General features: G+C 40.6%; 1 long non-coding RNA gene across 1 annotated transcript; it reads right to left on the reverse strand.

The window, feature by feature from the left end:
• Positions 1-453: 453 nt before the first annotated feature.
• On the reverse strand, positions 454-8,051 carry LOC113034499 (uncharacterized). Its single transcript, XR_003274191.1, has 3 exons — positions 7,681-8,051; positions 3,303-3,414; positions 454-1,041 (listed from the first exon to the last, which is right to left on the reverse strand). It is a non-coding gene; the product is annotated as an uncharacterized LOC113034499 (long non-coding RNA).
• Between the last annotated feature and the right edge of the window lie 15,500 nt (positions 8,052-23,551).

Below are 23,551 nucleotides of genomic sequence, written 5' to 3' on the forward strand. Positions count from 1 at the left end.
GACCTTGAGCTCTTCTCCCCTCATTCTCTCGGTCTCTCATCATTCACCATGGCTGTGTCATGTCTTTGATGTTGCTCTGGAATTTTCTTGCAACAATGACACCGGTGAGTGAGCTTCAAATGGCCGATCCAGCTTTACTGCGGTCGCAAACAAGCTTCCTGCATATATATTAGTATTACGGAACTTATTTTTGAGGACATTAGTGATATATATCCCAAGTAAGCCCTTTCTCAAAGTCCTAGTGCTGAAACAGGAATTTAAGCAACTTATAAATAGGTATGAGAAATGAGGAAGAAACCAAAATGTCCTCACTATTAAACAATATCCTCACTTTAATAGTGAAAAAGTGAAAGAGGTCCTTGCTGAAACGGTGGACAAATGCACACACATATACAAATATACAGACCTCCATCCAGTGTGTATGTTTTATTACTGTTTGTACAGGCATGCTATTATTGTTATTATTATTATTATTATTATGAATACTGCCATTTAATTATTGTTTCAGAATTACTGACATACTTATTTTGTGGCACTTGAAACTTGACCTTCCTTATCCTTTAACAACTTTTCCTCAATTCCAGGCACGCCCACATCCTTCTAGAAACTCAGCTCCGGGTGCTTCCTGTGACTTATCAGTTTTTACAGCCTAATGAGTTTAATTAATAACCTTTAAGACAGTTTGTCTTTTCTTCCCAGACGCTCATTGTTAGCAGAAAAGGAAGGACACCGCTAATTAAAATCAGCTTAATATCAACTCTAATCTTTTCATTAATTCACTTTAATGTTTGTGTTGTCATCAGTCACTGGTAGATAGCAACTGCACATTACACAGACACCAGGGGGATTTTATGATTTAGCGCTAGCACTAGTCAGACAAGGCCAAATAGGCTTATAGATGAAAAATACTTTTTAAATTCATAATAACTCCTTTAGCCAACAGCTGGTCTGAGCATCCAACCATCCCTCCATCTTCTTCCGCTTATCCGGGGCCGGGTCGTGGGTGCAGCAGCCTCAGCGGAAAAGTCCAAACTCCTCACCCTTTGGGGAGAGATAAGATGAGCTTGTATCTGTGATCTTGTTCTTCGGTTACTACCCAAAGCGCATGACCACAGGTATCCCAGGCAGTGTGAAGTGTTCCCTAGATCTTTCACTTATATCGTGGCAATCGTGGCTCAAGAGTTGGGAGTTCGCCTTGTGATCGGAAGGTTGCTGGTTCGAACCCCGGCTTGGACGGTCTTGGTCATTGTGTCCTTGGGCAAGACACTTCACCTGTTGCAATGTAGCTCACGTGTGTGTGAATGGGTGGATGACTGGTTGTGTAAAGCTAGAAAAGTGCTATACAAATACAGGCCATTTACCATTTATAGGGGTTTTTGAATTGCTCTTTGTCACCCAGGACCAATTTGCAATGGGAAACCCTATTAGAAGGGAAAAAGCCCCCCCCGACAACATAGCCCTGTGATCCCTGGGACACACAAACCTCTCCACCACGATAAGGTAGAGAGTCACAGAGGAGCTGGCCTGAGCAGGCTGTTTATATTCTTAGATATGCACCATCTTTTTCAAAGTAATTGTATATTTCTATAATCGGTTGTATTCCAGATGTGAAAAAGGCATACTTTAACAGTTCACTTAATAAAGCAGAAATAGCAATTTCAAAATACCAAAACATAATTCCAAAGTTTGAGGTAAGGAAAGAAAACTATGTTTCTGTCCATTTATTGTACTACCACTACTACTACCTACTGATATATTTTATCTATTCCAGTAACATAAAGGAGACAAGCAGCTTAGCAGCCAATTCCACAGAGACACTAATCGGATTATCTTTAACAAAAATCAAGTGTCTGGTGGTGACTTTTAAATAATAAGCTTTCCTCATGAATCCTAAGCAGGCAGCTTTTGCAATCAACAGAAGTGTCGGTCACCAAACAATGTCGTGATTTTACAACTATTTATTAAGTTCAGTTACAATATTTTAAGTTTTTAACCATCTTACTTTTCATCATTTGTGCCTGCCAGCAAGACTATTTTAATTGTTAGGGAAAGATTGTGATTTGGAAAAATAAAGACATGGCTGGGGAGCCATGTTATAGCTAATAAAATCTAACTAATTTCCCTCTTTCAAAAGTAGGGCAGTGACTAAGAAATGTTTAAAATTTAGTTTTTGCAATTTAGCCACTGCACATGTGTCACAGCTGCGAAGCCTTTGTGTTTATGATCCGAACTCAAGTACAGACGTACAGAAGAGACGGAGCTGCACTTTAACAAAAGGTGCGTCGTTTCTTGGCCAAAAACATAAATACAAAATGAGGCAAAAGTGAACAGAGGTGAAAACTAAAACTAAAACCTAAAATGGGAAAACTAGACTGTCTTCCCACTTTAGGGAAAACAGTCTAGTTTTCCCTAAACTAGGAGCCCCGAATGACGTTCAAGAGTGCGAGAAACTATGAGAAAAACATGAACATGAAACATGAGCATGAACAGAATCATGAAGTACCTGAAAGTTGGAAAACAGATGCAGACACTGAACAGAGGACTTAAATACACAGAATTACCCTTCTGTGTATTTAAGTTTGAGGGAGTTAGAAACACCTGGAAACACAGCTGACACAAATGAACCTGAAAGACACAGGGGAAGCAAAAGTAAACACACTGAACATGGAACGCGAGACTTTTCAAAATAAAACAGGAAACATAATGGCACGTAGATATGACAATATGAGCTTGACAACATGGAACACACAGACATGAAACACATGACGTACTGGGGAGACACGGAACAAGGAGAACCCACATAGACAAGGAGGCATAGAAGAAACGTCAACCAGACTAAAAACTCAACCAAGACAAACTAATAATAATACTAGATTTGTATTATTACTAGATTATATATCGGATGACGATATTAAAACGTCTATCGTTTCATATTAAGCTATCATTTGTTTCGTGGTGTCACAAAATAAACTGCTTACGGCAAATGTTTTCATCATTTTGATGGTCACTGTAGTGGCTATATTAATTTCTTAAACTTCTCTCTTTCTCTTATATTTAAAATAACTACACTACGGATGGACAAGTGACTATTTTTACACGTTGTTGTAAACCCAGCGTGTGGCTCCGCCGTCTGCTTATTTCCACATAAACCTTTCACAATAAAGCTGAAAATCATGTTGAGATTTTTCAAAATAAACTGAAATGATGACAAAACACATTATTCTCAAACATCAAATTTCAGAATATGTAACAAACAAGTTACATCAAATAAAAACATGAAGTAACTATAAATGGGCGCTTACAGTCACCACGTGGATGCAGGCACAGGGAATACCAGCACGGCCAGCGAGGATGAGGCAGAACGAGGAAGCTCCAAACAGAGAGACCAGTCACAACAGATCGAGGACCTTATTCCTAAACGAGGGAATAGCATGGAAATGGTTTCATTATGAAAAGTCTGACATGGACCAGAAAACTGTACTATGCAAATTATGCAGGAAACCGGTCCCCACCACAGACTCAAGTTTTATTACTGTTTTACTTGCATCTTTTTGAAAGAGTGAGTATAAACACAAAAAATAATAATTATGTGCTGGAATGTGCAGAAAATAGGTTTAAATATTAAACAAATTTCTTCCAGTCAGAGAATGTTGCATATAATTAAATATTTGCTTGATGCATAAAGTTAAAACATTAAAACTAATAAAACAAGTTTTAAAAAGAGACTTTTCCATTTGATTACATTTTGTATGATGGATTATGTAGAAAAAGTAGAATTGGACTGAAAGATCTATCGCTTTATCACCTATTCAGGTTGTAAATCGTGTTTTTAAAAAGTAACTAATTAATTACTTTTGAAAATAAGTAATCAGTAAAGTAACGGGATTACTTTTTTGGGGAAGTAATCAGTAATTAGTTACTGATTACTTTTTTCAAGTAACTTGACCAACACTGCTCATAAGTAATAAAAAATACGAAATAACTCAACTACACTCTTAAATTAAGAATAACACATAAATTTGATATTATTTTAACATAGGAAATCAGCAATACAATATAAGCACAGAATGCTGGGTGACGGATCTAGCCCATGACGACATGATGTCACGGTTCTGGGTCAGTTTGACCCAGTATTTTGAGTTATGTTTTGGTTTATTTTTGAATGATGGATTGTTCTTTATGCTTCTCTGGTGCTTTGTTGGGTTCTATGATGAATCTGCGTTTCAAGTTACTTCGGTGTGTTTGATTGTTTTCTTATTCTCTTAGTGCTTGTGATGATGATGATGATGATGATGAGGATGATGTGTTTCTTAGTCTGCGTCCTTGTGTCTTATTTCCTGTTTTATTGTGAAAGTCTATGTCTTATGTTAGTGTGTGCAGCTTTGCTCCCCCTGTCTCGTTAGTCCAATTTCTCCCAGCTGTGTCTCCCTCCTGTTGCCCATTCCCTGATTACCACCCTGTGTATATTAGCCCTGTGTTTTCCTATGCTCAGTGTTGTGTCGTGCCCTCAGAATTATGCCTGTGTCTTCAGTTCTCAGTGTCATTGTTCAGTTCATGTTTTCGTTTATCACCAGCAATAAAGCTAAGGCTCTCAGTTTCAATTCAGTCTCAGAGTCTCGCATTTGGATCCTCCTCTCCATCCGCCTGCACACAGAACCCTGACACATGAACGTTTTGGATTTCCAGCAAACAATGATGGAAGTATTGCATCATTGCAACAAGTTAAAAAAAAAGTATTGTATTAACTGTTTTTTATTTAAAGCCACTTTTGCACATTTTCAGAGGCTAAAAAGTTATTTAATAGCTGACTTGTAAACAGTTTTATGGCCAAGAAAGGGCTATTCCATCATTAAAGGGAAATTTTAAAAATCCTTATTTAAGTATTTGTTTATTTAAAGAAAGGTATGATGATGCTAATGTCTTTATGCTTTCAGCAAATAGTTGTTATAAATTCCTCAAAATGCATATGTATACCTTTGCAGCAGACAGTGGCAAATATGATTCATCAGCTTTGAGGAAACAATTTAGGGAAACTATATCAGTGTGCACAAGTCCAGAAAGAAATGTTTTCAGGTTGAAACACTAGTGTTGCTTTCAACTTAACCCTCTCCAACACCAGCCTAGGGTTAGGCTGTGACTGTGAGGGGAAATTGGAGTATTCAGGGAAAACCCATACACAAGGAGAGCACGCAAATCCACGGAGAAAGACTGGTGGCAGCTGGTGGAGTTTCCTGCCAATCATTGCACCACTGTGCTGCCCAGTAGATAGCTGTAAACTGTGTTATGTATCATTTACCTGTTTGGAGCCTGCTTGGTTTAAGTGTAATATTATTTTTGTGCTTTTTTTGTTGTGATTCATTTGTATTTTTTGTTTGTTTGTTTGTTTGGGGGTTTTTGGCTGCGGGAGGGGGATCGATTTTGATATTATACTTTGTTACCTTCTTTAAAAGCATATCTCACTGTCAGATTCGAGACTGGAAATTTCATCTTGACGCAAAAATAAATGTTACAGCTAAAAATCTTAAAAGCTGATGTTTTTGTACCACACGGTATTTGAAGTGAAGTGTACTTCTTTCTTTAGCCACTGCATCATTTAACAAACAGCGTAATGTAATATTCTACAAAAAATCAATACAGATCCATTTATACTATAATCACCACTTTAAATGTACCCATTTTATAGAACTGCATTATACTTCAGTAAACTGCTTGAGTGCAAACTGAATATTTTGTTGATTCATTTCTAATATCATAGAAAGAAAAAAAATCTGCAAATGAGACACATTTATCACTGTTGTTTTCTCCATCATCCTTGCCACTTCTATAGTTTCTTAATGTCTTCTTGTAAGCACTTTCTTTCCTACTCTGGAAATTCAATTTCCTGTTGAATCTCGCCAATGTTTTTTTTTTCTGTCATACCAAGGTTAATGAATGACAATCACTTATCCTTTCCTCTAAAATGGTGTTTCTAAATGTGTCCTGATGTTGATTAATTTGTGTTAAATTACAACAATATCCTCTTTTCCTTGATAGATTAAAAAAAAGCACACAGTAATCTTTACCAGCAGAAGAGAAAAAAAGTCATCGCCCGAGTGACGTACAGTCAGCGTGACTTCTCTTCACTAGGGATGGGTACCGGTATCCGGTGCCATAATGGCACCGGTTCTTACATGAACGGTAGTAACCAGACAGAAAAGCAGCGCACATTTCGGTGCTTTATTTCGGTGCTTTATTTCCTGAGATATCATACACTTTGGATTCTAGCCAATCATTTTACCTTTCCGAGGATAGTAGGCGGGCCCAGGTACGTATGTTCTTTTAGAGCAGACGGATGATGATGGCAGCAACAGCCGTTCTTCTCTGCGTGAGTAGCTTAATGTTGTTCGTGTGTAAACTAAGCACGTTATTAAATTAACGCATGTAAGGTGAACTAGCAAACACCGTCGTAGTTACATGCGGCTGTCTTCTTGTTTGATGGCAGATACTCCCTTCACCCTGGCCAAAAAGGCTAAAATGACCAAAGAGAAAGTGGAAAACAGCTAAAAATGAGAGGTTTTTGGACAAAGTTTGTGTTTTTTCCATTGTTTAAGCACTGCTTCCAGCCAAGAGGGATACCATAAATCCCCTACAGCTGCAGAAAAGACTAACATTGTTATCTTTTTACAAAAAAACAGCTGAACATGAGAGGTTTTTGGACCAATTTTGTGTTCTCCATTCTTTAAGCACCGGTTTGGTCCTGATATCGGATAAAACCTAAACGATACCCATCCCTACTCTTCACGCCTACAAAGGGAGATAACTATGTTCGCCATTCTGTAGCTTTTACTGAAATAAAATTCTCACATAACGATTCAGAAATGTCACTGAGTTACAAGCATGACCTGCTTATCTGTTAAATTGTGCTTAGCTATGTGAAATTTAAAGTTTGTACTATACAGAGAAGAATCCTTCAATCAGGATACTCCTCACTAAAAAGCATGCTCCTCTGTTTTATATCTCTTCTCATTAATCAAATTAACAATGTCATGTTCACTCCAATGTCAATTTTCTTTTATTCGCTCTTGTTTCTGGTGTTTTTTCTTTCCGGTTACCACTGAGCTCCCGGTCTGTGTCTGTTTTTCTCTGTGCTGCACTCTTGTGCCTTTTGTGTTGTCACATTATATTCCTGTAATCACAATCTTGGTTTTGGTTTGTTTACCCTAATGTGTTTTTCCACCATCTGATTGTCTGCTCTGCCCTAATTTTTTCCATCTGTGGTAGTTTATCCCGTCAGCTCTAAATGCACGTATAGTCCTGCATGTGTCTCCGGTTCTGTCTCCCAACTGTTCACTTTTTTTAACTTTAACCTTTTTTTGAATTATTCTTTGTTGGGGTTTTGTTTTTTTTTTGCTTGATTGTCCAGCTGTTATTATCTTTGCCACCAGCAAATTTGTATTTGATTTAGTTGTGTTTTTGCTATATCTCTCCCACCCACCGTGAACTGAATGTTAAACCTGAACAGGTGTTCAGCAGACTGTAGCAGGAAAGCAGGATAAGGGCAAAGATAAAATGCCCTTTGCCCTGGAATCAGTGGAGAGTCAGATTTACTTTGTCTCTGGCCGTGTTAATTGTCTTACTAGCTTTAACAAACTATAGAGAAAAAAATTTGTTACCATAAAAGAGCATGGCATCTATACTTACAGTTGTGGTGTGAGGTCTTCCTGATGGGGTATTGTCATCACCCACTGGGCAGATGGCCGCCCAGGCAGCCAGGCATGACTGTGATTACTCGAGAAGGTGGCGATGTAGGATTTTCAAATTGATATCATAGGTACATATAGTTAAAATCTCGGACAAATTCAAATCTCAGTGAGACATCAACCTAAAGGTCAGATATCATAAGTCATGCACTCTGAACTTCTTGTGACTGGATTACCCAAGAAAGAAGTCACCTAGGATTTTCAATTTGATACCATAGCTGTGTCTACTAGGAGGCTGGGGGTAGCACTGGCAGGTGGTAGTGTTTTTTTCTCCCCGCAGGTGGTGATAGGTTTCATCTCCACCCGGTGGCCTTCTGAGGTCCCGCATCTCACCTGCCACAGCTGCTCTCCACCTAGCAAGTGGAGAGCAGCTGTGCCAGCTTCTTAAGGACCAGATAAAACAACAACTTTCTTAGACAAATTCAAGCTCCTGGGGTTTTTATTGTTTGACTTGTGTTAATATCACACCTTCTCTGTCTTAGAAGCCAAGTTTATCTTTTGTGCAGCTTAATTTTTGTGAGTTCCCTTGCTGAGAACTGAGCTGCCCCACATTCCCGGAGGAGAGAATCGAATACTACAGAGTAATCCACACTTCACCTCTGCTATGACTCCAACTTTTCACTCTCTCCTCTTCCAACAGAAACAGTCAGTTGTCCTGCAAATTTTAGTCCCCGTGGGCTTGATACTATCACGTGTTTGCTTTAGATTTTTCAGCTGCACATCCAGGATGACAATGTCTGTTTCACCACATCCCAAAATTATTGGAGTGAATATGGAGGCCACTTAAGTATGGTGATGCATTGCCATTTTCAAGAAACAAGTCAGAGATGATTTAAGCTTTGTGAAATCCTGCTGGAAGCAGCCACCAGAAGATGGCTGCACTGCAGTCTTAAATGGATGGACCTGGTCTGCAATGATACTTGGATAGGCGCTGACATTTCAGTGATGCTCAGTTGGTAATTAGGGGCCTAAAGTGTGAAAAAATATTCCTCACTGCTTGGATTTGTACAGCCCATCTGAAAAAACAAAAGAAAAGGTAGGCTGAGACTTGTAGTTCTCATGGAATCACTCATCAGTTTTACATAACAGCATAACTAAGCATAATGTTTAGTTGGTTTTTGTTATAATTATGCTAGAAACTGGCCTCTTTCATTGACAAGTATTTTATGAAACAAACAATCCTTACGCACATCTTTCGTTTCAATTCAGGTTAACATCAGTCTTTCCCAGTAAATGTAAAACAACTTACATATTTAAAATTAAAAATTTACAGATGCTTATGTTTACATTTACAATATGCTTTATTTTGTGCTTTATGTGAATGAGGTGACCGACAAACCCTGTTTTTTGGAGAATTGCAAGTGAGCCACATGAGGTTGGAAAGACTCGAGTTACATGTCCTGAACATAATGTTTTCAGTCTTTTGAGTTTGAATATGTTGATTGGTTGTGTATATAATCTGATGATATTGTGTGGCTTTGTGAATATGACTTAAAACATTGGATGTTGCATTTACAGTTTCCAGAATGTGTCTTAGTAATTATGAAAATTGGTTCAAAGCTTTATTTTTTGAAAAGTCTGTGTTTTTGATGGACTAACTCTAGTCAAACGAGGGAAGCTCTTTTTTTCACACAGTCTTAGCCGTTGCACAGAGCACTTATAAATTAATTCTCCTACCCTTGCAATATAGAAGCTTATTTCCCCTAGCCTGGCAGGTCTCTTTTGGAGACTCCTAGGTCTCCTGTGTGCTTCAAATTTAATTTGTTGTTGTCCAGAGAGTTCATAATAAGGCTTATGTCTCTGCCTTCACTTCATAGCCATGAATTGTCACCAATTAAGCCAGAGTCACCCAGAGAGAAATGACTCCCATATGAATTTTATTTTCTGTTCCTGGTGCAGCCTAGTTGTGCCACAAAATGGACAGTGCTGTTGTGCTGTCCTTGCACTTAACTTATTCTGAATATATAGAAAGAATCAGAATGAGTTAATGGCATATATAAGCTGTTCCAGGTGTCATAAAGGCAAAGTGCAGGGTATACCCGGAAGAGACTGACAATCAATCACACAGCTTTCACAGGGAGACAAACAACCATCCATGCTGCATTCACAGCTATCGGCACTTTCAGGGCCCAGACACAGGCAGTCAGCAACCCGCTGGTAATTAGTGGTGGCTAGGATGAAATGTATATTCCTGACTGCATGGCAAGATTTTGCCAGTAGGTGAAGTTTGTCAGAAAGAGGTACAGTACGTGGAGCTACATGAACAATCTCCTTGTGATTGCTCTGGTTACCAGCAGGTTGTCAGAGTCACACATAGTTTACAAAGAAGTGACTTTTGTCACGAAGCAGAAGTTGACACACTATAGTAGGGAAATTGTAGCAGTAATTAAAACTTGTTAAAGTCCCTTTAGCTGTTTCAGTACCTAGTATGCTGGCTTAGTGGGACACAGTAATTAAATTAAGGCTATGACTATAACAACAGAACCAAATTTCATTGCATGAAATGATAGTCAAAAAAAAAGTTTGCTTTATACTTCCCACTAAATTGAAGCAAGATTGTAGTTGTATGTATGTTTTCTTGCATCCACCCTTAAAAATCCATGGTGAGAGTCAGAGAGTCAAATTGTTTGTTTGTTTTATCAGGTAACAGCAGCGATGATGGAAGCAACTGATCATGAATTACAGTAAAATAAATACACAGACCCACAACACTGCAAAAAGAGCTATGCAGGAAGGAAAAATACAAGCTGGGAGAACATATATGGAGATACCCAGTATTTGCAAACAGAATAGATATCTCATCTGGCGTGGTGGCACTTTGGGATGCCTAGACAAAACGGAGAGGGGGGAGAAATGGGGAAAGGAATTTCCCTGCTCAGCTTGCTGTTACTATAATCCATGGATAGATGAATGTAACCATGTATGCAGCATGTATGCATAAATGTATATAACCATGCATGTATGTAACCATGTGTGTGTGTATATGTGTATATATATATATATATATATATATATATATATATATACTGAACCCCCTCAGTGAGATCATTAACAAGACTGGCTACGGATACCGACTACAGAACGGAGCAGTTGTCAGCCACCTCCTGTACATGGATGACATCAAGCTGTATGCCAAGAGTGAATGAGACATCGATTCACTGATCCACACTACCAGGCTATACAGCAATGACATTGGAATGTCGTTCGGACTGGAGAAGTGTAGTCGGATGGTAACAAAGAGAGGGAAGGTAGTCAGAACTGAGGGGATTGAACTACCAGAAGGCAACATTGCAGACATAGAGGACAGTTACAAGTACTTGGGGATCCCACAGGCGAATGGGAACCATGAAGAGGCCGCTAGAAAAGCTGCAACCACCAAGTACCTGCAGAGGGTCAGGCAAGTCCTGAGGAGTCAGCTGAATGGTAAGAACAAGATCCGGGCCATCAACACGTACGCCCTGCCCGTGATCAGGTACCCTGCTGGGGTAATAGGCTGGCCAAAGGAGGAGATAGAAGCCACTGACATAAAGACAAGAAAGCTCCTTACCATGCATGGAGGGTTTCACCCCAAATCCAGCACCCTGAGGCTGTACGCTAAGCGGAAGGAAGGGGGCCGGGGACTGGTGAGTGTCAGCACCACAGTCCAGGATGAGACAACGAACATCCAAGAATACATTAGGAAGATGGCCCCAACTGACCGAGTGCTCAGTGAATACCTCAGGCAGCAGAAACCCAAGAAAGAGGAGGGAGACGAGGAACCATCATGGAAGGACAGGCCCCTGCACGGTATGTACCACCGGCAGATAGAGGAGGTGGCTGATATCCAGAAATCCTACCAGTGGCTGGACAAAGCTGGACTGAAAGACAGCACAGAGGCACTAATCATGGCAGCACAAGAACAAGCTCTGAGCACAAGATCCATAGAGGCTGGGGTCTATCACACCAGGCAAGACCCCAGGTGCAGGCTGTGTAAAGATGCCCCAGAGACAATCCAGCACATAACAGCAGGGTGCAAGATGCTAGCAGGCAAGGCATACATGGAACGCCATAACCAAGTGGCCGGCATAGTGTACAGGAACATCTGTGCCGAGTATAACCTGGAAGTCCCGAGGTCAAAATGGGAGATGCCCCCAAGGGTGGTGGAGAATGACCGAGCTAAGATCCTGTGGGACTTCAAGATACAGACGGACAAAATGGTGGTGGCTAACCAACCGGACATAGTGGTGGTAGACAAACAGAAGAAGACGGCCGTAGTGATCGATGTAGCGGTTCCGAATGACAGCAATATCAGGAAGAAGGAACACGAGAAGCTGGAGAAATACCAAGGGCTCAGAGAAGAGCTCGAGAGGATGTGGAGGGTGAAGGTAACGGTGGTCCCCGTGGTAATCGGAGCACTAGGTGCGGTGACTCCCAAGCTAGGCGAGTGGCTCCAGCAGATCCCGGGAACAACATCGGAGATCTCTGTCCAGAAGAGCGCAGTCCTGGGAACAGCTAAGATACTGCGCAGGACCCTCAAGCTCCCAGGCCTCTGGTAGAGGACCCGAGCTTGAGGGATAAACCGCCCGCAGGGGCGTGCTGGGTGTTTTTATATATATATATATATATATATATATATATGTAGCCATTAGGGGTGCAGCGATACACAAAATTCACGGTTCGGTTCGGTTCGATACTTTGGTGTCACGGTTTGATATTTTTTCGATACAAAAAAAATGTTCATGCCTTTTTAATTTGTCATTTATTAAAATTATAAATATATATTTTAACTCAAAAGTACAGTTTTTAAATTTAATGTTGCTGAAACAAAAGTAATTAGTAATTTAAAAAATAAATATATCTCAGGGCTCTCAAAATTTCAAAATTCCTGGTAGCCCTTCGGGCAGGGACTCTTCAGTTTTTGGTGGCCCAAAATAAATTTAAGTAGCCCGAATAAAAAAGAGAGCAATTTTTTGATTGATGTTTTGTTTCCTTTACAATATTATACTTTAATGTATAATATTGTAAAGGAAACAAAACATTAATCAAAAAATTGTTGAAAAACAAATTACAACATTGTATAAAAATTACAATCATCAACTCAAATACTTGGTTCTAATTGAACAGAAATTTCTATGAACTTGTAAGAACTGTGTAGAACATGAATCAGTCTGTGTCAGATCCTGAATTTGAAATTTCCACTGAAGTCACGGGTAAGAGACAAGTGGAACCAAGATCGAGGCCATTTGCTTTTTGAAGTTTGCAAAGACTGCTAAATTTTCAGCCAGAGTTTCGGGTGTGTTCATTGTGAAACCTGGCCCCACCTTATCATGCGAATTCCTGAGGTCAGATGGCCCAGGATGTGAGTGGGCGTTAAGGCGTCTGGGAAGGGATCTCAAAACTGGATTATAGATGGCAGAGAGTTGGTGTCGTAAACCCCCGCCTCTGTTCAAAGATGGTCGCTCACAGTGGACATAGATGGCTTCTTTCACTCCTCTTTCAAACCATCTGTCCTCTCTGTCCAAAATGTGAACATTGGCATCCTCGAAAGAGTGTCCTTTGACCTTTAGATGCAGATGGACTGCTGAGTCTTGTCCTGTGGAGGTGGCTCTTCTGTGTTGTGCCATGCGCATGGCACAACATCTATAATCCAGTTTTGAGATCCCTTCCCAGACACCTTAGCGCCCACTCACATCCTAGGCCAGCTGACCTCAGGAATTCGCATGATAAGGTGGGGCCAGGTGTCACAATGAGCTCACCCGAAACTCTGGCTGATTGGGACCCACGCCCAGTTTCACACCTTGGCTCAGGCGATTAGAGGATCATCAGGGGGTCCTTTGTCCCTCTGTGGGGGGTCACTCCCACTAGGTTTATATCTGGGACTCTCCACCATTTGACCTTAGAACTGAAGAAGCTTCTCGGATGAGAGGTGAAACGTCTTCAAGCAACTTAAAGAAGTCCAGACGCTTTTCTTTGCAAGCTCCTTTGACTACGATGACCTGGATGACTGAGAACCTTCACAGACAACACGTTAACGACCTAACTGTGCTAACACACTAGTTCCCACCCATGTAATTGAGCATTGCGTGGCACATCCAACATACTGTTTTACTTTAGTCCATGACGCGCTTACCTTCAGGGTCATACGTCACATGAAAACCAAAATAATTCCAAACACCAGATCTGAATGAGGGTGGGGGAGGTTCAATTTGCCATGTTGCAAGGAGAGCTTAACTTCTGTCTGGCTAGCTTGCCCTGCGCTCTTCCTTCTGATGATGCTGTCTGTGTTGAGCGCTCAGTGGATCTGCGCTAGACAGTGCAGCCTAGGCGAAGTAGTCGAACGCAGATTCACTGAGCGCTCAACACAGACAGCGTCGTCAGAAGGAAAGTTGATAAAATAAATTACAAATTTTGTATTGTTCGATACATATGCATACCGAACCGAAAGCACTGTATCGAACGGTTCAATATCGATACGAGTATAGTTGCACCCCTAGTAGCCATGTATGTATTTATGTAACCATGTATGTATGTGACCTTGTATATAAGCATGTAACCATAAGTAATTACATATAACATGCTTTTTTGTCGTTAAATCTAGTTTCAATGTGCCCAGCATTAGATGCTTCTTACAGTATATATTCATCTTATATTTATTTTTTCGTCATGAAATGAGCAAAAGATGAGTCTCAGTATCCAGCAGGAGATGCAAAGTAGAATGTGTTGCCACATTGTGGAGACTCAGTAGAATAGTTTATGTTAAATATGTTTTTGGTTTTATTGGACCTTTAAGTTTGGCATTTTGTTATTTTGGATTGACGTAATGTTAAGTTAAACTAGCTGCTTTAAAACCATGCACTGGCACTGTAATTAAGCTGCCCTGTACAGTCGGAAGCTGATTTCAGCCCCCTCTGATGGACACTGTAAGAAAATTAAATATGTAAAAGCAAATGACAGGATGTTTTAACTGTTCAACTAAGACACACTGGTCCGGTGTCTTCTAGATACACAGCAAAGATCCAGCATTATGATGGAAAAAAAACCCGGATGTGCTGAGATTGCCCTGCTTCCCTTGTTTAGAAAAGAGCTGTAGTTCTATGTGCATAACCACACTAGTTTAATTTACATGTAAAATTACTGTTCTTGACCTCGCTCTTTCTTGTCTTTCTCCTCTTCATCTCTGTTTCCATCCATTTTCTGTTGTCATATATCAACTCACAATGCTGTGCACTGTGAACTAGCTTGTGCAGTTTTTGTCATATCAAGTGTGGGTAATTTTGACTTGACTTGTGACAGTGAGTGTTTTTAGAATTACTTCAAAGAATAAAAGAAAATAGTAATAAAAATGTGTTTAAAATTATTTAATTTTACCCCAAGTGGGTGAATGAATCAGTAAATTACCTCAGGAAATGCCTACAGAATGTAAGTTCTGTTCATTCAGAACAGAACTAAATTGCAATATATTTGTCATTTACAATTTGGAGAGTGTAATAATGTCCCATAGTCATACTTTAGTGAGTGCAAGAGAAAACAATCATAGTCTTTCGTAACTGAGCGAGAAAAAAGTAAAAAATCAGTTAGGCAAGGTTTGCACCGTGTGACAAGATGTATTGTCACCACTGCACTATGAAGATAGAGTGTGAAGTTGGTGGTTGGCACGACTTTGCTCTACTGCCTAGTGACAAAAACATAATTCTTCTGCTACAGCAAACAATAGTTAAAGGGCAATGAACTGTGCATTTATCTCAGCTGTCTTACATTAGAAATACAGTTCACTGACAAACACCGTATTTTCCTATTTTTGATCCAGTTACAGTTCAAACCTGCAGTTTTTCTGCATTAACGCCAGAAAAGCAAGAGAAGTTTTTTTTTAAACTTTTTTAGTGCAATGTCATACCGCCAATAAGCTATTCATCTGTGCCAGAATGTGCATCTCTTTAAATTAATCTCATCAGTTGCACTGCAAGAAGCATTCCTGGATAAAGGGCATGCACAGAGCTTAGACAGATCGATACTACAGCAGCATGTGGGAATACAACCCAGAGATGGAAGAAACCAGTTCAAAAACTCTTATGTTTTACACAAATTATGCCTCTATGCAGTGTTAATGAGAGGAAATGTACTTTATATTTAAACTGTACCAGCTGTGCTCAATATTTTTAATCATGGTAGTAAAACTAACTCTTACTTGACTTATTATTCACCTCAGTGCAGCTCTTCACCCTTCCTCTGCTGCAGAGATTCCGAAAAGAAACTTTAAAACTACTAAATGAAAAACAATTTTTCATTCTTGATCGGAAATGCACAAAAAAGCACATAAATGTCCACAGCACAACAGTATGGAACACGTGACAAGCCACAAGGTCGGGTGGGGGGTGAGGAGTAATCCAAAGCAAACACAGCAGCCATCCTTCCCAGCGCCACCATTCCAGCGCGGGCTCAGACCCGCCGTGTTACCAGGAGGGAACAAGCATCGAAGGCGTTTGGAAAGGGAGGGGGGATGAGTGTGTGCATATCAGTGTATATGTATGTGTGTGCGTGTCCAGAGTTCAGCTGAGACAGTGTCCTTCGCCCTGCCAGGCTAAGTAAACAGTCTTCCAGCCAACCCAGGTGGCCTTGCATGGAATGGGAAGGAACAGTCTAAACACAGTCGTTATCAGGGTGTTTTTGTTCGGCTCCAGCCTTGCGACCGCAGCTGGCGCCGAAGGGGTATCCGCATGAAGTGATGGTGCTTTTTACTTTAGTGTGAACAGCTCATATGAATTTCAAAGCTGTTCTAACAGTCCAACACTGGTCTCTCAATCTCCCGTTGGAGAGCTGTGAGCTTCTCCATGATGTTATCAAACTTGCACTCTGTAATGTTGTCATTCTTGTGCTCAAAGAGCCGATTCTGAGAACTCACGACCACAGTGAGCCTCCCTAAAATGTAATCCAATTTGCGCTCAGAGATGTTGTTCCGAGCGAGCCCTTCCGAGATATAATCCAGTCTGCACTCAGAGATCTTATTCGGAGAATTCACGGCAGCCGTAGCCTCTCCAAGATCTTATCCGTGCTGCACTCAATGAGCCCATTTTGAGAAACTCATGCCTCTTCCCATCGTTTCAATCCCAGCGGGCAGCCTTGTGGGGGTTTGAACAGCCGGTTCTGCTTTCTCCAATCAGCAAGAGCCCTGTTACCATGGTTCCGAATAGGTAGATATCTTCAGCACTCAGGCTCACCCAAGCCCAAACTTCTCGTTGAGAAAAGGGTGTCAATTCCATTTAGGGACCAGTTGATCAAATCCATAATTCCTCTTTTAGGTTTTAGAGAACAGACTGTGAGAGAGTGTTCCAGGGAAAAGTAATACAAAAAAAAACACGAGACTAGACAAGGACATAAGAGGCTAAGCAGGGAAGCTAAGGGAGAGGAAGAGGAGGAGAGGAGAAAAAGTGTGACCGCCTTCGTCAAGAGCAAGAGCAAAATCTAGATCACAGCATTACCTGTCTAATAATAATGACTTGACTTCAAGCTGGTCGGGGTCTTCTTACTATATTTTCCAGTGTGAACATGTTGTCAAATAATATTTTAAAGTTTGTTTTTCCTTTTTTGGTCAACTTCTATCACATGTGCACAATCAGTGTTGGGAAGGTTACTTTTAAAATGTATTCCATTACAGAATACAGAATACATGCCCCAAAATGTATTCTGTAACGTATTCCCTTACGTTACTCAATGACAGTAACGTATTCTGAATACTTTGGATTACTTAATATATTGTGGCGAGTTCAGACAAGGAGGAGACGGAGGTATCGTTTGGTCTTGCTTCCCGTGAGCTAGCCAGGGAGCACAGCCGTTTATTACATTTGCAGAAGAACACACTGCCACTAGCTAACTGCTCAGCGCGGCAACCACAACATACATAGGGCGCCCTCTGACCCCGGAAGGACACACCGTCGCAGCGAGAGGGCGTCACCCGTCACCATGGCAACATACACAAAACATAACTGTACAAGCAGAACCCCGAACAGCCCTGACCCGCTACAATATTATCATGCTTTTTACAACAACGTGAATGTACTATTGCTGTGTGATTTATTACTATTACTGAAGGTCCGCGGCTCCGAACTGTAGTAAAGGGACCTCTGACTAATGCTGGGCTTACACTGTGGGATTTTTGGCCCATTTTGAGCCGATTTTTGAGTCGTGCGATCGGCCCGATTTTGGCCTTCATCGTGCGTCGTGCATCGTGTAGTATACGTGGGGTAACGAGAAGCGATTGACACCTCACGACCAGCTCCCGATCATCAATCGCTTGGTCGTGAGGGTGTCACCGCAGTTTGCCACACTGCGCACGCGCAAACACAAATGTCAGCGAAAAAGACGGCGTAGCACGGCAGTGCAGCGTGTGATCTGGACACAAGCGATGGAGGCACAACCTGTAGAACCATCCGAGCCCTTTCGATGTGGCCTCACAAAATTATCACGACCACAACAACCGTGAAAATAGTTGGATCGACACTGCTGCTCAATCACAGCTGCCTGACCAATGTTTTTCATTAGCAATTTAGCAACGTTGATGGTGGTGGTGTGTCTGTGTGAGTGAAAGACGGAGAGGGAGAGCGAGCGACAGAATTTCTGTTATAACCTTCATTTTTATGGACGCACAGTGTGAGCACTCAGGTCGCATCAGAGCGTCGGGCCGTATAGTGTGAGACCTGCATCGTGACCTATGAACTTCTAACCCCTGCGAGTCAATCGTACAGTTTGAGCAGGAGCTGAATCGCGCGACTGAAAAAATCGCACAGTGTAAGCCCAGCATAATACGGCGGGGTCCCTGTCGGCTGGTAGCCGAAAAATAGCTCTACTTTGTTGTGTGGGTCAACTTTTCTTGCGACAGACAGAGAGAGGCGTTGAAAGGCTGCTCCAACGGAACTTGTTGTTTTCGGAGGAAAACACGAACACAGTGTACAGTCGAGTCTTAATAGCTTACTTACAACTGGGCTCGTCAGGCACTCTTCTTGGCTGCAGTGGTTATTATTATATTTACATGCTTCCAGCTCCCGTTTTTGCTCGATGACTGCTCGTACCTTTCCACTCCCCTTTTTCTCCCTCCTAGCGCTCACAGACACATAACGTGTATGCCAGTCCATTCTCCCAGCAGCACGGACTACACTGCCCATGAGGCTACATTCTTTAGAGCTATGCTTGTAGCATTCTGCCTGTTAGCTTAGCACAACAACAACAACAACGAAAAGGCGCTCTCTCACCCAGGAAACACACAGTCGCAGAGAGAGCGCGTCACCCTGTAACCATGGCAACCGTAACGCTGCCGCCTGGAACAAAAGAACGTAGCTATCAAACAAAACCCAAACAGTCCTGACCCGCGACAATTTGAAACAGGAAAGTACCCCAGTGTATTCCATTTATTTCAACAAAGTAACTGTATTCTGAATACCACCTTTTTAAACGATAACTGTAACGGAATACAGTTACTCATATTTTGTATTCTAAATACGTAATGGCGGTACATGTATTCCGTTACTCCCCAACACTGTGCACAATATTCCATGACATTACCCTTTTGCTGATGAGATGATCGATGTTCCGGGCGCACCTCATCAGAGCATGGAAAAATAGCTCATTCGTGTTATTTACACTTACCTACCTACATCTTTATGATGATAATTAGAATGCCTGTCACGATAAGCTGAAGTCTTAGCTGTAGCTAACGTCATCAATGTGTTTGCATCGACTTATTTGTGTCCAGATTTGAGTCTGGGTCAGTTCTTTGAGGAAATCAACAGGATAGCCACACATTAACAAATATGACTACATAAATGACGTGTTTGCCTGCAGACTTGTACACTGCATGCGTCTTTCATTATCATTTACTCAGAAATAATCACTGTCATTTTAGTGGAGTCATTACACCCAATGAGGCAAATTTCATTGGCTGGCTAGGCTCCATTTAGCTTGAATTGGGTCCCATAAACATATAACTCCTCTCTCCTGTTTACAGGGCTTTATTTAATTCTGCATTCCCAGCCCTTCCTGACTGTGGCTCAGTGTCCCTTTGTGATGTCAAATGATAATACTGTTTACTGCTTCGTGAACTGAAAACCCTCTAGATAATGAGACATACCAACATGGGTCATCTGCTGCAACAACATCCCTTTGAATTTTATGCTTGTGTATCCATGGAAACAACACTCCACAGTCTCTTAATCTCTTTTGGTTTTTTACTTACATGGTACATCGATTTTTGGCCAGCCTTGTGTTAGCCTGGGTGTCAAAGTGTGTGCAGTGTGATAATCATGTGTGACTTTTTTTTTTAACACATTCCACATACACACACATTCCCAGATAGTGTTTTCCAGAAAGCCTAATGGAAGAGCTGCCAATATCTCATCTTTTTCTGACAGATGTGTCAACATGTCAGTCTGTCCTGTCGTTGATAAGAGCTGTCACTGAGGGGAGATAGGAAACATGGTAGGAAGCCTGGTAAGATTTCCAATAGGTAGAGAAATTAGCTTCTACTCCTCGATGTCCTTTTCTCAATCCCTGGGCATTAAACACTGAAGTATTGGCAAAGCCAATGGCATCTCACAAATACAAGGTGCCCTTTGGGATCAGTGCTAAGATGCCTTAGGTTTATAGCAACAGTGAGATGAGCCTATCACTCTCAACTTATCCATATGGACACTTGTAAACAATCCCTTGGTGTCAAGTTCACAGAGTAAGCATCATTTTTCACTGTCCCAGATTAATGTATTAGATTTAGGACCTCTTTCCTTAAAACAGCCAAGTGTTTTTTCAAGTCCTTAGATCTAACCAAGCACTGGTAGTAAAAAGAATGTAAAAGAAAAGGTCAAAAAACAAAGGTTTCAGACTAGACCGGGGTTGGGCAATTCCAGTCCTCGAGGGCCGGTGTCCTGCAGGTTTTAGATCTCACCTTGGGTCAACACACCTGAATCACATGATTAGTTCATTACCAGGCCTCTGGAGAACTTCAGGACATGTTGAGGAGCTAATTTATCCATTTAAATCAGCTGTGTTGGTTCAAGGACACATCTAAAACCTGCAGGGACACCGGCCCTCGAGGCCTGGAGTTGCCCTCCTAACATTTATACTTGGGGGGAAAAGTGGTTGGAGGCAGAAATTATTGCAACCATGTGCTATGAATTTGCGATGTTGTTGCCTTTGAAATGATTGCGTCAAAGACAGGCACCGGGAACAGAAATTCACATTAACTTCTTCAGAGTCCAACCTGAACCTCATAGATTAGAAACAGAACTTCAGAAATTGCTCTGCAAATAGTGACGTAGTTGCTTCAGGATGGTAATTTAAGTGAAAAATGAGATAGTTTTATCTCTGAATATAACCAGAATAGAGCCACTTGGCAGCCAGTTCAGTCAAGTCTCCTCTTCCAAAGAGAGGCATCCCAGACGAGGTCAGCTTATCAGTGCAGACTGACTCAGACTAATCGCAACATGTTGAAAATTTGTCTGTATTTATAAATCAGATATGTTATTGACAGACCTTCATCAGTCTGTCTGAGAGGGATTTTAGTCAGACTGCAAATGAGACAGGTTTGAGACGGGATGCCTCCCAGCGGACACCCAAAGGCTGAGCGAGCAACACCCTAACCACTGCACAACCAGATCGAGGGTCAGCACTATTTTAACAGTTTACTAAATATTTACAATCACAAAAAAAATCTTTAGTTCAGTCACTGGACCAATTTTTCTTAGTTGCAAGATGTAACTATTTTTACTCCAGTGTGACTGAACCAGAGCCCAGTGACTATATTATATTGATGAATAAAATATCCAATTGTTAGTAATTTCTTTCACTTCTGTTGCAATTTCTGCATAGGATTTTTTAGTTATTTATGAGCTATGAATATGAAGAAGAACCATTACTGATATCCCTGTATTTGAAATGTTTGCAGTTAAAACACAAACATCATTTAATTCCAGCATATTCCACTTACCGTACAATCTGAGCAAAAACACTGTGTTTTTATTTCTTTTCCTATTTGTCTTGATATGTTTGAGCTAAATTTTCAGAAATGATGTTCCACCTTTACAAAATGATGCTAGTCTTTTTTCAAGTTTTTCATTTTCAAGTTTCAAGTTTTTACATTAGTGACCCAAAAGGGATCATCAAATTACAGTGATTCATTGGGAGAGGGCATACAAGATACTTTAGATGGAGTTGTGTCTGTGAGCATATTAAAATATATTTATAAAGATTAATAGCTGTGACTTTTTATTATTTCAGTCCACTGTAATTGTCATCCATTTGTTCATCTTATTTTGTTCACAATGTGCGTTAAAAGATAAAGATATCAAAGATAAACACAAATGCACTGCACACATTCAATTACTTAAACTTTATTTCTACTGGACCTTTAGCACACAGACATGTGTGCATTTAGCACACATGCCTGTTCTGGCTCTGATACAAAATGTGCTGCTGTTTACTCTGTGTGATGCTGGCCAAAAAGCTTTTTTCTTTTACTATTTTGTCTTGGATTACAGACCAAAGCCATCAGCTACAATTGTTAGGTGAGCAGTCATTTCATACAAAGCAGCCATTACATGTTTTTTTCTCAGGGACAGAAACAAAAAAAAGAAAAGAAAAAGCAGTCAGCGAGCACTCAGAAAACAAAATACAGACCAAAAAAAGACATATTTCTGCAAGGCCTAATAGAGTGTTCCTGTCTTGTACCTCACAGTCATCCCTATATGAACAAACAGCAACCCTTTTCAGTAGATAAACACAGACATACACAGAGACACGCAGACGTACTGTGTTCCAGGAAAACTGCTTCGGGGAATCTCTCCTAATCACTTACACAGCCAAGCTGAAGTGATGAGGGTAATAAACCCCAAAGGATGGTGACTCATTTTATCGATGAGTGTATACACACATACAGACACACATACAGACGACAAACATCACTCTTTCTTCCTGCTGATATTTAATCAGAATATTCCAGCTCACTTATCCAAACCAGTTCAGTCGTATGGGTGCCGGGGATTTCCTTTAATGTCCCTGAATGCATGCTTATACTTTCACCAATAACAAACATCATTATTCCTGAAACAAATGGCAGCATTAATGTCCTGGGAATAAGATGTTTCATAACATCTTATTAGATTTAATAATGTTAAGGTTCAAATCTCTGAAGGGGGAATCAAAATCAAGATCCTGTTGATAGTGAAAGGTTTCTTTGAGTCTCGGCAAAACTCTTAGTCGTATTTTCAAAAAAAACAAAACATGTGAGTCAGACAAAGATAATTTATCAGAAACTTTGCAACTCAAAGATAAGGAGGGGATAAGTCTGTGGTGGAAAAGTGATTGCAGTAGAGGAAACCACCTCTGATAAGAGAGACTTTTTAAGATAAGACAGATCAAAGTAATATAAATCTAATGCACAAAACTGTGAAAAAACTTTACAGCCACTGAAATTATACTGAGTGTATTCTGATGTTAACTATTAATCTATTAGGCTGAAAAGTATAGTAAAGAGAATGCTATACCAAAGTTCAGTGTAATCAATTTTACCTTTAGAGCATCACTTATTCTCACTGGCACATTTGTTTGTTTTTTAATATTTTGCAAATTGCCTCAATCTCTCTGCTGATTTTGATCATCTCTTGATTTTCTCATTTTCCACGAGCCCAGACTGACTTCTTGATTTGAGATCAAGGCAGCAAGGTTCCTGCTCCCCTTTTGTTCTTCTTTCCACTTAAGACAGGTGAACTGGTGTGTTTGTAATCATTATTTTACTACAACATAAATTTTATGATCAATAAAAGCAGTCTCAAAAACCGAGACCGCTCTTTGTC

The sequence above is a fragment of the Astatotilapia calliptera genome, chromosome 13 (assembly GCF_900246225.1).
Source record: "Astatotilapia calliptera chromosome 13, fAstCal1.2, whole genome shotgun sequence".
Classification (NCBI taxonomy): domain Eukaryota; kingdom Metazoa; phylum Chordata; class Actinopteri; order Cichliformes; family Cichlidae; genus Astatotilapia; species Astatotilapia calliptera.